Here is a 13,224-nt window from a genome sequence, read left to right on the forward strand (position 1 = left end):
ATAATTAATTGGAGAAGTAAGATAAAGTTTTATTGGTTCCTAATTCACCCCTCCCCTCTCAATAACCTTTCCTACCTTATATTTCCAATAGTTATGAGTGTATGTGGGAAAGGTTCTATTGGCATTGATGATGGACATTTCATGATGTACTTTGTGTTCCATCTTTTTCCTCTAACCTTATCTCTATTTATCAAATTAGACACAATGGAACATGAAAGAAAATTGAGTTTGCACTTGATTTAGTGCACATTAGAGATAGTAAGTCATGCAATACTACTGATATAGGGATTGTTGATCACTCTTTCTCTCATTTTGGTCCACCATCTCCACTATCAGAGACTCACTCTCCTTCTTCATAAGATTTTACTGAGGTGAAGTCAATGTTTCTATGGCTAGTGTTGCGACTTCTACAACTCCACCTCCTATTCAAATTCCATCTATCACATAGGATTACTCTTCAACATTACCTACCATTGTAGCTCCAATCATTGAGACACCTATTATAGTTGTTAAAGATATATTAGAGGACACACATCTCCTCTTAGATGATAGATAATACACCTATTATCCCACCTCCATTGGAGACTCTATTTTAGGATTCTCATGCATTCTCCTTTGAGCATCATCTAGAACTTCCAACTTCAACTTACATTCAGGGGTTTTACCCTCCTTATCCACTGCCTTTGTTTCTTTCAGATTGGAGCCACATTGGTATGTTCATTGACATAGGAGTTTTTCCATTATGTAATTGGGGGGGGGGGGGGTACTATGGTGTCTCAAGCTTCTACCATAGGGGTTTTAATTGTACTTATGGTCTTTAGAGTCTCTTGAGATATTTCATTTGTGCATCATTTTTTATTTTTTTTGGAGTAGGGATTTTTCCCATTTGTTTTTCTCTATTTCTCCATTTCATAGAGATTTGGTTGTGATTGGGTACCTCATTGGTCCTTGTTGTTGGGACCCAAGTTTTTTTCTACATTGTTTGTAGCTGCACTGTTGTTCATCTTGAGGGGGTGTTCAAGGAAAAAGATAATTTAATTTAATTTATTAAATTACCTTTGCTCCCTTCTTAATATTTCCCTTTATGCAATTTCATTTCTATTTAATAACTAATTAATAATTATTAAATGGTTTTTATCAATTAGGGTTTCTCTTTTAGGTTTTTTGATCTCCTTCGATAAGGATTGATCTTTTGTAATTTTCTCTTATTTTTTTTTAGTCTAATAATATAGTTCTCATATTTTTAGAGAAAAAACCTTGCCTCTTGTTTTCTTTTTCTTTTCTATGATATTTTCTTTCATATAGGTGTTCTTTAAGTTTTGTGAATTTTTATTATGTATTGCTTAAATCCTTCAACATAAACTCTTTCAATAGCTTGAATGCATAAATCCTTGATCTTCAATAGAGAGATAGCTCGAACACCCTAAATGCTTGATGCATGCTTGAGAACTTGAGAGCTTGAGTGCATGTTCTTGTAGATACTTGAGCACTAGATGATGAGATGAGAGAATGTGGCAATAGAAGGGTTTGTAAAGGATTCAAAATATCTTACTCACACATCTTGATCTACCCAGTAGTTTGTACCCCAAAACTAACTAGACATGAGATCCAAGAAGAGGACCAAAAATAGGGTGCAATCAAAGGCACAATATGGCCTTGATTATCTCATTAATGGTGCATTACAACCCTAATTGATGAGGGGTTTACTAAGCCCTTGATTACTAGGGTCTATAACCTTTAGAATCCCAAAATAGGTCCCAAACCCCTAAAATTAGGCACAAAGTCTAAGATATAGTTGTTTCAATGTAAATAAAATATTTTAAGTGGAAATATGAAGGGAAGGGAGGACCTAAGAGGATATACCCTACCACAGGCCTAATGCCATAAAATTGAGATCTTTAAATATGATCTATTATTTTTCACCCCAATTCTACCTAGCAAAAAGGATAGAAACATGAAGAAAGAAGAGATGGTGCAATGAGATTAATGATATTACATTAAATAGGTTCTAAAAATTCAATGAATTAGATTGCATTGAGTTTAAGACAAGATGGTAAGACAAGACAATGTACTAATCTATAAATTCTCTTTAAGAAGAGTTGACCCTATTACGACTCTATTACATACATTTAGTAAATGAGCCCTTGTTAGAAGACTACATCTTGTTAGAGGCCTCAAAACTATTAGGAGTTGTATTCAATGCATATACTTCTCATATAATGATAGAAAACCTATGCAACAAGTTATAGATACTATACTAAAACTAAATTTACAAATATCTTCAATATCTGATTAAACCTTTGTGTATCTTGCATTTGATAATTCCCATGCAATAAATAATTTCACATGACCATTAAAAAATAATTATACCATAATACATAAATCTCACATATCATGTCCATATCATAGCCATACATTGCATTATCCAAATTCCCTTCTTATATACCTTTTTTGATTTTATTTGTCTAGTTGGTCTAAAGATGAAACATATAAACACTTATCCAAAAATTATTATCAAAACTTGCTACATGGGGGTCAACAATTAGGATATCATCCCTACATTCCCAAGTAATTGAATTAACAAAACAATTTAATTCCTTAGGCCAAAATGTCTTATCTTTCCCTTATACTTTATATTATGTGATATAGACCCATCTTCATGTTTTCTTCCCAAAAAATATGTCAACTAATATAGTAATAAAAAATTCATAATTACATTATATACATATATTTTATAACATAATGTATAGTTATGGCTAATTATACTTATCCAGTAAAGCTTGATGACTAAAACATTATATCTGATGACAATATTCTTGAGTTATGCTTAGGCATTTTTCACATCCAATTTTTATTTTTTTTACTTAAGTCCATGTGACCATACCTTTTGATAGTGTTTCCATAAATGAAAACATCCATAGATTCATTTCTTCCAACTTGCCAATGATCTCAACTCTCAACAAGAAAATTCTAGTTTGTAATCATGCTTAAATAGATATCTTAGAAGTTTCTATGTCTCAAGTAACAATCTATATTTGTCCTTTTTACCACTTGGTTCTTCCAATTTTATGATTGGATAATCCCATTACATAGGGATTAATGATCTATAATTATAGGCATAATTACCTCCTTGATTAACTCCTCAATCATAAAATATGTTTTCAACATTGCAAAATGGTTTACATAAGATTTTGTGGCATTCCAAAATATATACAAAAATAGTTTAGCTCCACATATATACCTTTATGAGGCTCAATCACAATTTCTCTTGATGTTCTCCCTCTCAATGCATACTATCCTCATCTTCTACTATATTGCTTGGCTTCTATAGCACTTAACTCATGTGCTTATACGAAAACCATTGTATGCTTGGTGACGATTAATTCTTTTGTTAGTCACTACTACTTGGCACCTACTAAATGCACACACTTCTTCTTTACATAGCTTGACCTATGTAGAGAAGCTTGATCACAATGTCGACTGACCAACTCTACCTTGTAAATCACTAAATATTTTGCACTAAATAACAATACTATGGTTTCCTTAGGGTCAATAGTGATATGTGAACTTTGAAATATTATAAGCATGAGAAGATTAATGATGATGATAAGAAGAAGATATAATATGCTCTAATTTTTATTATGATAGAGTTCAATATGCACCACTAGAAATTGGAGATCTAATACCTGATGATATATGTCATAGAATTGTTAGTAAGTGGAAGTGTGCACTTAGAACCTAGAAGGAAATGAGAGTAAGATCATTGGGTAAAATTATTATAGATTTTGGTTGGGATGATATCACTAAAGAATTGGCGCATTATAAGAATATATTTGTATAAAAGCATAGATCTATTTATATCTTTTCTAGTAATTTGTAATTAGTTGTTGAGGATTCTAAGAGTATCTAGAGGCAAGTTTACAATATTAAAGATCCAAATGCAACCATTAAATTTTATGATAATCAAAACAAGAAATTTTTTGAACTTGACAACAAGGGGGGAGATTATGTCAGCGTATCCCCTCAAGATTTTGTATATGCTATACATAGAAGAGTTGGTAGTATAATAGGGAAGTAGTAGAGCATAACCATTAAAGATTTAACTAAAGATGGCCTTACTGAGAAACTTAAGAAAGATGAAGACATCAATGAAGCAACTAAGATGGACACTAAGAGATCAACATTTACCAATCCAATACATGCACATATTCCTAGCTTTGATCAAGTAATCAAGCAAATCAAGGCATTTCCCAAGCCAACAAAACAAAATGTATGTGATATTCCCATTAGAATGTTTAGAATAAATGGGGGCGTGAATTAATTATCCAAGGTCCAAATGTACCAATTGAACAAACAAACACTTAAATTAATCCAAATCTAATAATTTAGTAGCTTGGTCTATATATTATATTATCAATAACATCAACTAGTAGTCCAATGTCCTAATAATTATAGATTTATAGAATGTAAAGCATAAATAGTATAACATCAAAAAAAATTCACACAAGTCTGACATGAAGATTTAACATGGAAACCCAATTTGGGAAAAACCACTAGTAACATGTCACCAATCATTTTTCTCTTGTGAAGTGAGATCTGTTAGGAACCAACCCTATTAAAGGTTGTGAAACACAATGTTAAATGTGACCTTGTGAAAGGATTTAATCATCCTATTAGGAGTGGCCTTGTTAGAGGACTTTAGAACATTTTATTAGAATGCCATCTTGATTAAAGGATTTAGATCTGACTGTTAGGTCAACCTTGATTAAAGGATTTGAATCCTAATACAACAGTTAGAAAGTAACACTAGGTTTTGAGCTAAATAAGTACAACTCAATTTTCAAATATAGATAGCAATTATGTTCATAAGATAATCCATTAACTAGCCTTCATGATTATATTTATCTCTAATTCATTTGACAACCTTTCAAGAAATCACACTTTTCTTCTTCATAACTCTATTAAGCCTCCTGCTTAAGTTCACCAATCAATAGCATCAAGAACTAAACCAACCTTGCTAGGTCTTCACACACACTAGCACAATCTTATGAGCTTATCCCTTATGCCTCCTTAGATAGGTAATTCTAATCCTTTACTACTTAGACACCATCGTAGATTTTAGGGTTACAATTTGATTCATCAAATTTGTCCACCTTCTTGTTCATCTCCTTCCTTTCTAGAAAATTCTCTTGGAATCCTTGCACAAAATTGCACACATAAGGTTTCCCTTGATCTAAATGTTCTAGGTCATTCATCCTTTTTGTAACACATTTTACATATTCCATAAAATCAATTATGTCAGCTAGAAATTATGGTTTCCCCATTATTCATCAAATGCTATCCCTTGACCAACACTATGTTCTGACCCTTAGTCATCACTAGGTTACTTGGTCACTATTAACTTTTCAGTTTGGTACATGTGTTGATATTCAAACAAAACTGATGCTTGATTGACACTAATTTTTCTTAACACATACTTTGGCTTGATCAACACTAGCATCACTCAACATAAACTTCAAGTTCCTTAATCTTATGCTCCATTTCTTGATAAAGCTTATGCATTTGGTCATTCTTCAATCACTTCTTCAAGGCTTTAGCAAAATTGTCTTTCTTACTTGTAACATGATGAAACAATCACATTATCTTGCCAAATTCTAACTAATCAAGTGTTCATTGTAGTTTCCTTTCATAACTCAACCTTTCCTCTATGTGTTATTGTTATGTCCAAGTTCTCAAATCCTCTTCATCAATCATCTAGATATGACACTCAAATTAGATAACAAACTATCTCACTAATAAGGTTTGATATCAATAGCAACATAAAAATTGTTCCAATTATAGTTTCCAACAATCTCCCTCTTTGGCATTGATGGAAATGCCTTTTGTTACCATGTAGTCCAAAACATGTATTTCCTTGAGCAACTCCCATTGTGTTTAGTATCAAATCTTCATTAATATCCATAGTTTCATTTTGATTCTCATCCATGCAACTCACATAAGATATGAACTCCCTCTTTGATATGTATTTGTTGATCTTTAGAGTTCCTTGTAACAACACGTCATATTCTCTTTCTTACTAAGAATTGCATAGGTAACTATACTTCAATATTACTTCCTCTTCTTATTTTCAAGCCATGGTAATTGAATTGCATATTCTCCCTCTTTGACAACAATTCCAAAGACATTGTATCTAACTCATATAGCTTTTCATTGTAGATATTCTTATGTTAGTATTGAATTCTCCATCTATCATATATGTATGATTGATTCAACATGCTTCCTTCCTTTACTACTTTAGGAAACTCCTAAATTAAGACCATCTGCATGAATGTGTAAGATATTCTTATCAACTCATTTGATGCAGGGCTCTATCTTATCTTGAGTATCCTTGTCTAGAGGAATCACCCCTAATTTACCTCATAGATATTCATGAGCATCCTTTGGTAAAGCTTTAGTAAAAATATCTATTATTTGGTCCTTAGTGTTTACATACTCCAATTTCACTTCTTTGTCTTGAACTAGCTCTCTCAAGTAATGATACTTGATAGCTATATTGTTTTTCTTTGTGTGCATTATTTTATTCTATAATATGTTTATAGAACTAGTGTTATCACAATAGATAACAACTAGATCAATGATCTTTTCCTTCATTCCTTCCAACAATTGCTTTATCCATATGATGTTTAAACAATTAACTATTGCTTCCACATATTCAACTTTAACTATTGAACTAAGAAATGCAGTTTTGCTTCTTTCTTATCCATGAAATTTGTCTCTTTCCCAAAACAAAAGCTCCTTTATTTGTTTTTTTTCTAGTCATCAATATTCCCTACACAATCTAAGTCAGTCAATACTTTTAGTTCAAATTTATCATTCTTCTTGTACTATAATCAATAGTCTTATGTTACTTTCAGATATCTCAGTATTCTTTCCCCTATTTTTATATGATTTTCCTTAGGATTTACAAAGAATCTTACAAAGGTCTCAATCACTAATGCAATATCAGGTCTTCTATGCATAATATATTATAGTTTTCTAATCATTGATCTATACAATGTCTAGTTCAAATTAGTAGAATAATCATTTTTAGAGAGCTTATGTCCTATAACCACAGGTGAACTAACTAGTCTTGAATCTTCCATTCTGAAAGTTTTCAATATTTTCTTGATATAGCTTGATTGAGTAGTGAATATTCCTTACTTAATTTGATATACTTGTAAACTAAAAAAGAATTTTATCTCTCCAAACATAGACATCCAAAATTCTTTCTTCATCTCTTCTACAAATGATTTACACAATTCTTACTTTCCTACAAATATAACATCATCAAAAAATATTTTAGATAAAAATACCTCATGATTACTAGTAGTCTTCAAGTATAGGTTGTTTGTTATCATTTGTTCTTGCAAATCCAATATTTACCAAATAATTGTGCAGTCTTTTGTACCATGCTTTAGGGGTTTGTTTCAAACCATATAAATCTTTATGCAACTTACAAACCATATTCTTATTTCTGGGGTCAACAAATATCTTTTCTATTCAATGAAACCTTCTTCTTCTAGTACTCCATTAAAAAATGTAGATTTCTTAAATCATTTGTAAGTAGAATAGACAATAAATGTTCTAACTCCATCTAATCTTGCAAATAGGAAAAATGTCTCCCCATAATCAATTCCTTCTTCTTCTGCATTTCATTTACATTCTAATCTTGTCTTGTTCCTTGTGACTTTACCTTTTTCATTTACCTTGTTCCTAAATTCCCACTTTATTCCAATAAAAAATTTCTCTTTAGGTCTAGGTACTAGTGTCCAAGTTTTGTTCTTCTTTATTTGAAAAATTTCTTCATTCATTGTTTGAATACAATCATCATTTTCTAAAGCATCTTTTACTTATTTGGGTTCAAAATCATAGAGTAAACATGCTTCACTTTTGAGTCTTTTCCTTGTCATAACACCATATTATTTATCTCCAATGATTTTCTCAGGTGCATGATATCTTCTCACATATTTTGCCCATACATTTTCTTTTGTTCTTTCTTCTATTGCAGGTTTATCTTGAAAAATTATTTCAAGTTTATTTTGTCTCTCTTATTCAGGATTTGGTCATAGTTCCACTTGCTTCACATTATCTTTCCAATATTCAACATCTTTTGTCTATGACTCAACATCATTTTGTTGTTTCTCGATGTCTTTAGTTTGCTAGTTATCAATTTTTTGTTGCAAATAGATATTCACACTTTATTGTTGATTTATGGCTTTGTTCTCTTATTTAGGTAGGATGTTGTGAATACCTTAATTCACATTTATCAATGTGTTGTAGTCTTTAGAATCTATTTTATATTCAACTTCCTTCTTTTCTACAAATTCATCAACTTTTACATTTTCACTTTCCACAACTTTTTTAGTGTTATAGTTGAAACACATAAGCTTTTCTATTAGAAGAATATCATAGGAATATAACTTCAACATTTTTGACATCAAATTTTCCATTTTTTTTGTCCTTTAGTATATAACATTTTCTTCCAATTTTTAGAAAATACTTTAAATTAGGTGCATATCCATACCATAACTGAAAGGGTGTAACATTTGTACCTTTCTTGACTTGCATTCTATTCAAAGTATAAATTGTTATACTTTAAAATTCTCTCCAATATTTTTGTGCCACATTCTTTCCCATCATCAATGTTCAAGCATAGTCCATGGTTGATCTATTTCTCCTTTTAGCCTTGCCATTCTAAGGAGGGGTCCTTGGTGCTGACATCTACTTTTTGATTGCTCTATAATTGCACAATATATTGAATTCATTAGAGATGAATTCTCCACCTCTATTAGATCTCAAGCACTTTAGACTTTTTCTTATATCCTTTATTCTATCAAAATATCACTTAAATAACTAAAAGGCATTAGATTTCTCTTTAAGAAATATTCCAGTTATCATCCTAGAATATTCATCAATGAATATAACGAAATACTTGTCTTCACAATAGCTTTGAACATAAATAGGTCCACAAAGGTTAGTATGAACCAATTCCAAAATATCATTGGATGTGTATGCCTTGCTCTTGAAACTAGACATCAATTTTCCCAATTGACATTATTTACACATTGCATTATCATGTTTCTCCAACTTTGAAAAACCCCTTACCCTTTTCATTTTACTAATGCTTACCAAATTGTCAAAATTCACATGACATAACCTCTTATGTCATAACCATACATCCTCAAATTATGCAAACAAACATGTATCATCAGAAAAATCTTGATAGAAAAAGTTACCTCTTGTTTGTCCACCACTTCCAATGAATTTTCAGTTAACATCAAATATATTAGCCTTTCTATGATGGAATTCAACTTTGTACCCTGATTTATTCAATTGTGAAACACAAAAAGTTATAGTTAAGTCCTTCAACCCAATAAGCATTGTCATGCCTAATCTTATCAGTTAATTTTACTGATCATTTACCTTCTACAAGACTTGGTACACCATCACTAAGCTTAACACAATTAGCCTTATATGGTCCTATGGTTTCAAATATACCTTTATCACTAGTCATGTGATTTGAACAACCACTATCAATTATCCAACTTTCACCTTTACTTACACATGAGACTAATGAAATTCTCTCATCTTCATTAGATTCTTCTTTCATAGCAACAAAAACAACTTCTTCATCATTACTTTCATATTTATTATCAATTTCTTCTTCAAAAATTTAACAAGATTTCTTACCTTTGTCCTTGTATTCCTTGTTTCTCTCATTGTCTTTATCATCTTTTTTTTTCCTTTGTACTTTTTCCCCTTCTTTCATCCTTGTCTTCTCTATTAGGAAATCTTGGAGCAATATGACCAACTTTATTACATGGAAAATAGATTATAGGAAATTTAGCATTGTATTTTTCTTTGCCTCTTAGAAGTCTCCTAGCCATAATTTCTTCAATCTCATCAAGTTCATCATCAAAAGTATCACTATCTCTTTTCACATGTTTTCTTTTTCCTTTCTTGCTAAGAACCAATTGTGATTTGAATGTAGATTGAATAGTGGTAGGAGTGAAATTATTAAAAAATGGCACTTGAAAATAAATAAGTTGGCTAATCACACCTTCTAGATTTAGGTCATTAGATGGAGTACATCTTAGTTGTTGTATTGTAGAAGCCCTAATAAAATAGATAGGAAGTAAAGTTCTCAATACCTTATTGATCACAGTCTTGTGGTTGATATTTCCATTAGCTCCTCTTATATAATTTGCAACCTCTTTGATTCTACCACAATATTGGACTATATTTTCATCTTCCATCATTCTCATTTCATCAAACTTAGCTCTCAAGCTCACTAATTTTTCTCTTAAGACATTTTTTTTTCCTCGGTAGATGGTTTGTAGTGTATCCCAAATTTACTTGGCATTCTTGCAATCTTTTATGTCATCAAACTTGATATAACTTAGGGTTGATGCAATCTCCAACATTGGATGATTGTGTTTTTGCTTCTCTTTCAACTATTGAGCTTTCAAGGGAAAAAATATAATCTCTACTTATATATTTCCCACAAATATATTGTGGAATATCCAATTCCTTCCAAATGTAGTCTCATCAAACTTTGTAATGCAAGAAAGTCCTCTTTGTTCAACCTTGGTACCTCCTTTTTGTACATTTTGATCTTTAGTTTTAAGTATCTTTAAGCTTTTCTTCTATAAGAAAATTAGCTCTGATACCAATTCTTAGAATGTTTATAATAACTAAGAGGAAGGGGGGATTGAATTATTTATCCAAGCTCCAAATGTACCAATTGAACAAACAAACACATAAACTAATCTATATCTGATCATTCAATAGCCTGGTCTCTATTTCAGATTATCAATAACATCAACTAGTAGTCCACTATCCTAATAATTATAGATTTGCATAATGAAAAACATAAATAGTATAGCATCACAAAAAAATTCAAACAAGTCTAACATCTAAATTTAACATGGAAACCCAAATCGAAATTTTTTTGCCAATAACATGTCACCAGTCTTTTCACTCTTTTGAAGTGAGCTCTGTTAGGAGCCAACCCTATCAAAGGCTACAAAATACATTGTTAAATGTGGCATTGTGAAAGGATTTAATTACCCTTTTAGGAGTGTCCTTGTTAGAGGACTTTAAAATATTCCATTATAATGCCACCTTAATTAAAGGATGTATAACTAACTATTAGGTCAGCCTTGATTAAAGGATTTCAATACTAATACAATAGTTAGAAATAAAGAGAAGATTTTAATCTGAATAAGTACAACTCACTTTGAAAATACATATCACAATTTTGTTCATGATGATCTATGTCTCTAATTCACTTGGAAATTGTTCAACAATCACACTTTGTTTCCTTGCAACTCTGTTAAGCCTCCTTCTCAAGTTCACTAGTCAATAACATCAATAAATACTCCAACATTTTAGGTCTTCACACACACTTATGAACTTAGCCCTTGTGCCTTCTTAAATAGGTAATGATGATCTTTTTCACTTGAACACAACCATAGATTTTTGGGTTACAATCTAATTCATTAAATCTATCCACCTTTGTGTTCATCTCTTTCCTTTCTAGAAACTTCTCTTAGAATCCCTGGATAGAATCATGTAGACATAGCTTCCCTTGAATTAAATGTTCTAGATCATTCATCCTTATCTTCAACACATTTTACATATTCCAAGAAATCAACTATGTCAAACGGAAATCATGATTTCCTCATAATTTATCAAATGTTGTCCCTCAACCAACACTATGCTCTGACACTTGGTCTTCATTAGGTTACCTAGTAGATATTAACTTTTTTGTTCAACACATATACTAATGCTTGGTCAATACTAGTACTTGATTGATACTACTTTTTCTTGGCACATATTGTGGCTTAGTTAACACTAGCATCACTCACCATAAACTTCAAGTTCTTTAATCTTTTTCTCTATTGTATTTGGCCATTCTATGATCTTGTCAAAGTCTAACTAATCAAGTGTCCATTGTAGTTTTCTTTCATAACTCTTCTTTCCTCTAGGTTCTATTGTCATGACCAACTTCTCAAATCCTCTTCATCAATCATCTAGATATGGCACTCAAATCATATAGAAAATTGTCTCACCAATCAGGTTTGACATCAATGATGACATAAGAATTGCTCCAATTGTGGTTTCCAACAATTCTAATTGGTTCTTTACATATTTTTAAAGATACAATTCCTATGGATATCAAGTGACATCAAAGCAATGTAGAAATTGAGAAATAGGATAATGATATGCAAGGAGGAATAAATAATAAAGACAATCACACTATTGTTGAACATGCTCAAACTGGAAGAGAGACCATGGAGTAGAATATAGATATTTATTCTATAGGTGATGGAGCACTAGCCCAGGGACCTTCAAGTGAGAAAATGATTGGGAAAGGTCATTTGGTTTTTGTAAAGGAATAAAATATTGAAGGACATACATTTTTAACTCAAATACCAAGTTTTTTCATTGATTTAATAATGCTACAAACTATAATTATGGGATTACCTATGTTGGAAAAATAAGAAGAGTAACTGAGAGGGGAAGGGTGAATCATTTACTACTAAAATAAATCCTAAATCCCTTAGATGTTAGTACAAAATGTAAACTAAAAACTGAATATTGTTGAAGTTCGATAAACACACATAAGTGTTGTAACTTGGTAATAACTAAATGATCTTAGCAAATGCTTAACATATAAATTCTAAATGTTATCAGTGATTACCATTACTTTAACTTAGTTGCAAACACATAAAATAAAATATCGTGAACACATTTGACACAAGGATTTAACATGGAAACTCAATTTGGGAAAAACCACCAATTGCAACAAGTTACTATTTTCACTCTTCTAAAGTGAGTCATGTTAGGAGCCAACCCTATTAAAGGTTACATAACACACTATTAGGTGTGACCCTATTGAAGGATTTAATCATTCTGTTAGGAGTGGCCCTGTTAGAGATCTTTAGAAAATTCAATAGAACTACCACCTCGTTAGAGGATTTAGAAATAGTCATTAAGCCAACTCTATTAAGAGATCTAGATCGCTACTGCAATGGTTAGAGAGTAACAATGAGATGACTTGATTTGAATGCAACTAATTTTCTAATTATATGTCTTTGTTATGGCTTGTACTTTATCCTTGTTGATCAAATATAGCTTTTTTGCTCCACAAGGATATTCTGCTTATCCTTCAAATTTGCT

The sequence above is a fragment of the Cupressus sempervirens genome, chromosome 5 (genome assembly GCF_028749045.1).
Source record: "Cupressus sempervirens isolate cs-2001-9-10 chromosome 5, ASM2874904v1, whole genome shotgun sequence".
NCBI classification, from domain to species: Eukaryota; Viridiplantae; Streptophyta; class Pinopsida; order Cupressales; family Cupressaceae; genus Cupressus; species Cupressus sempervirens.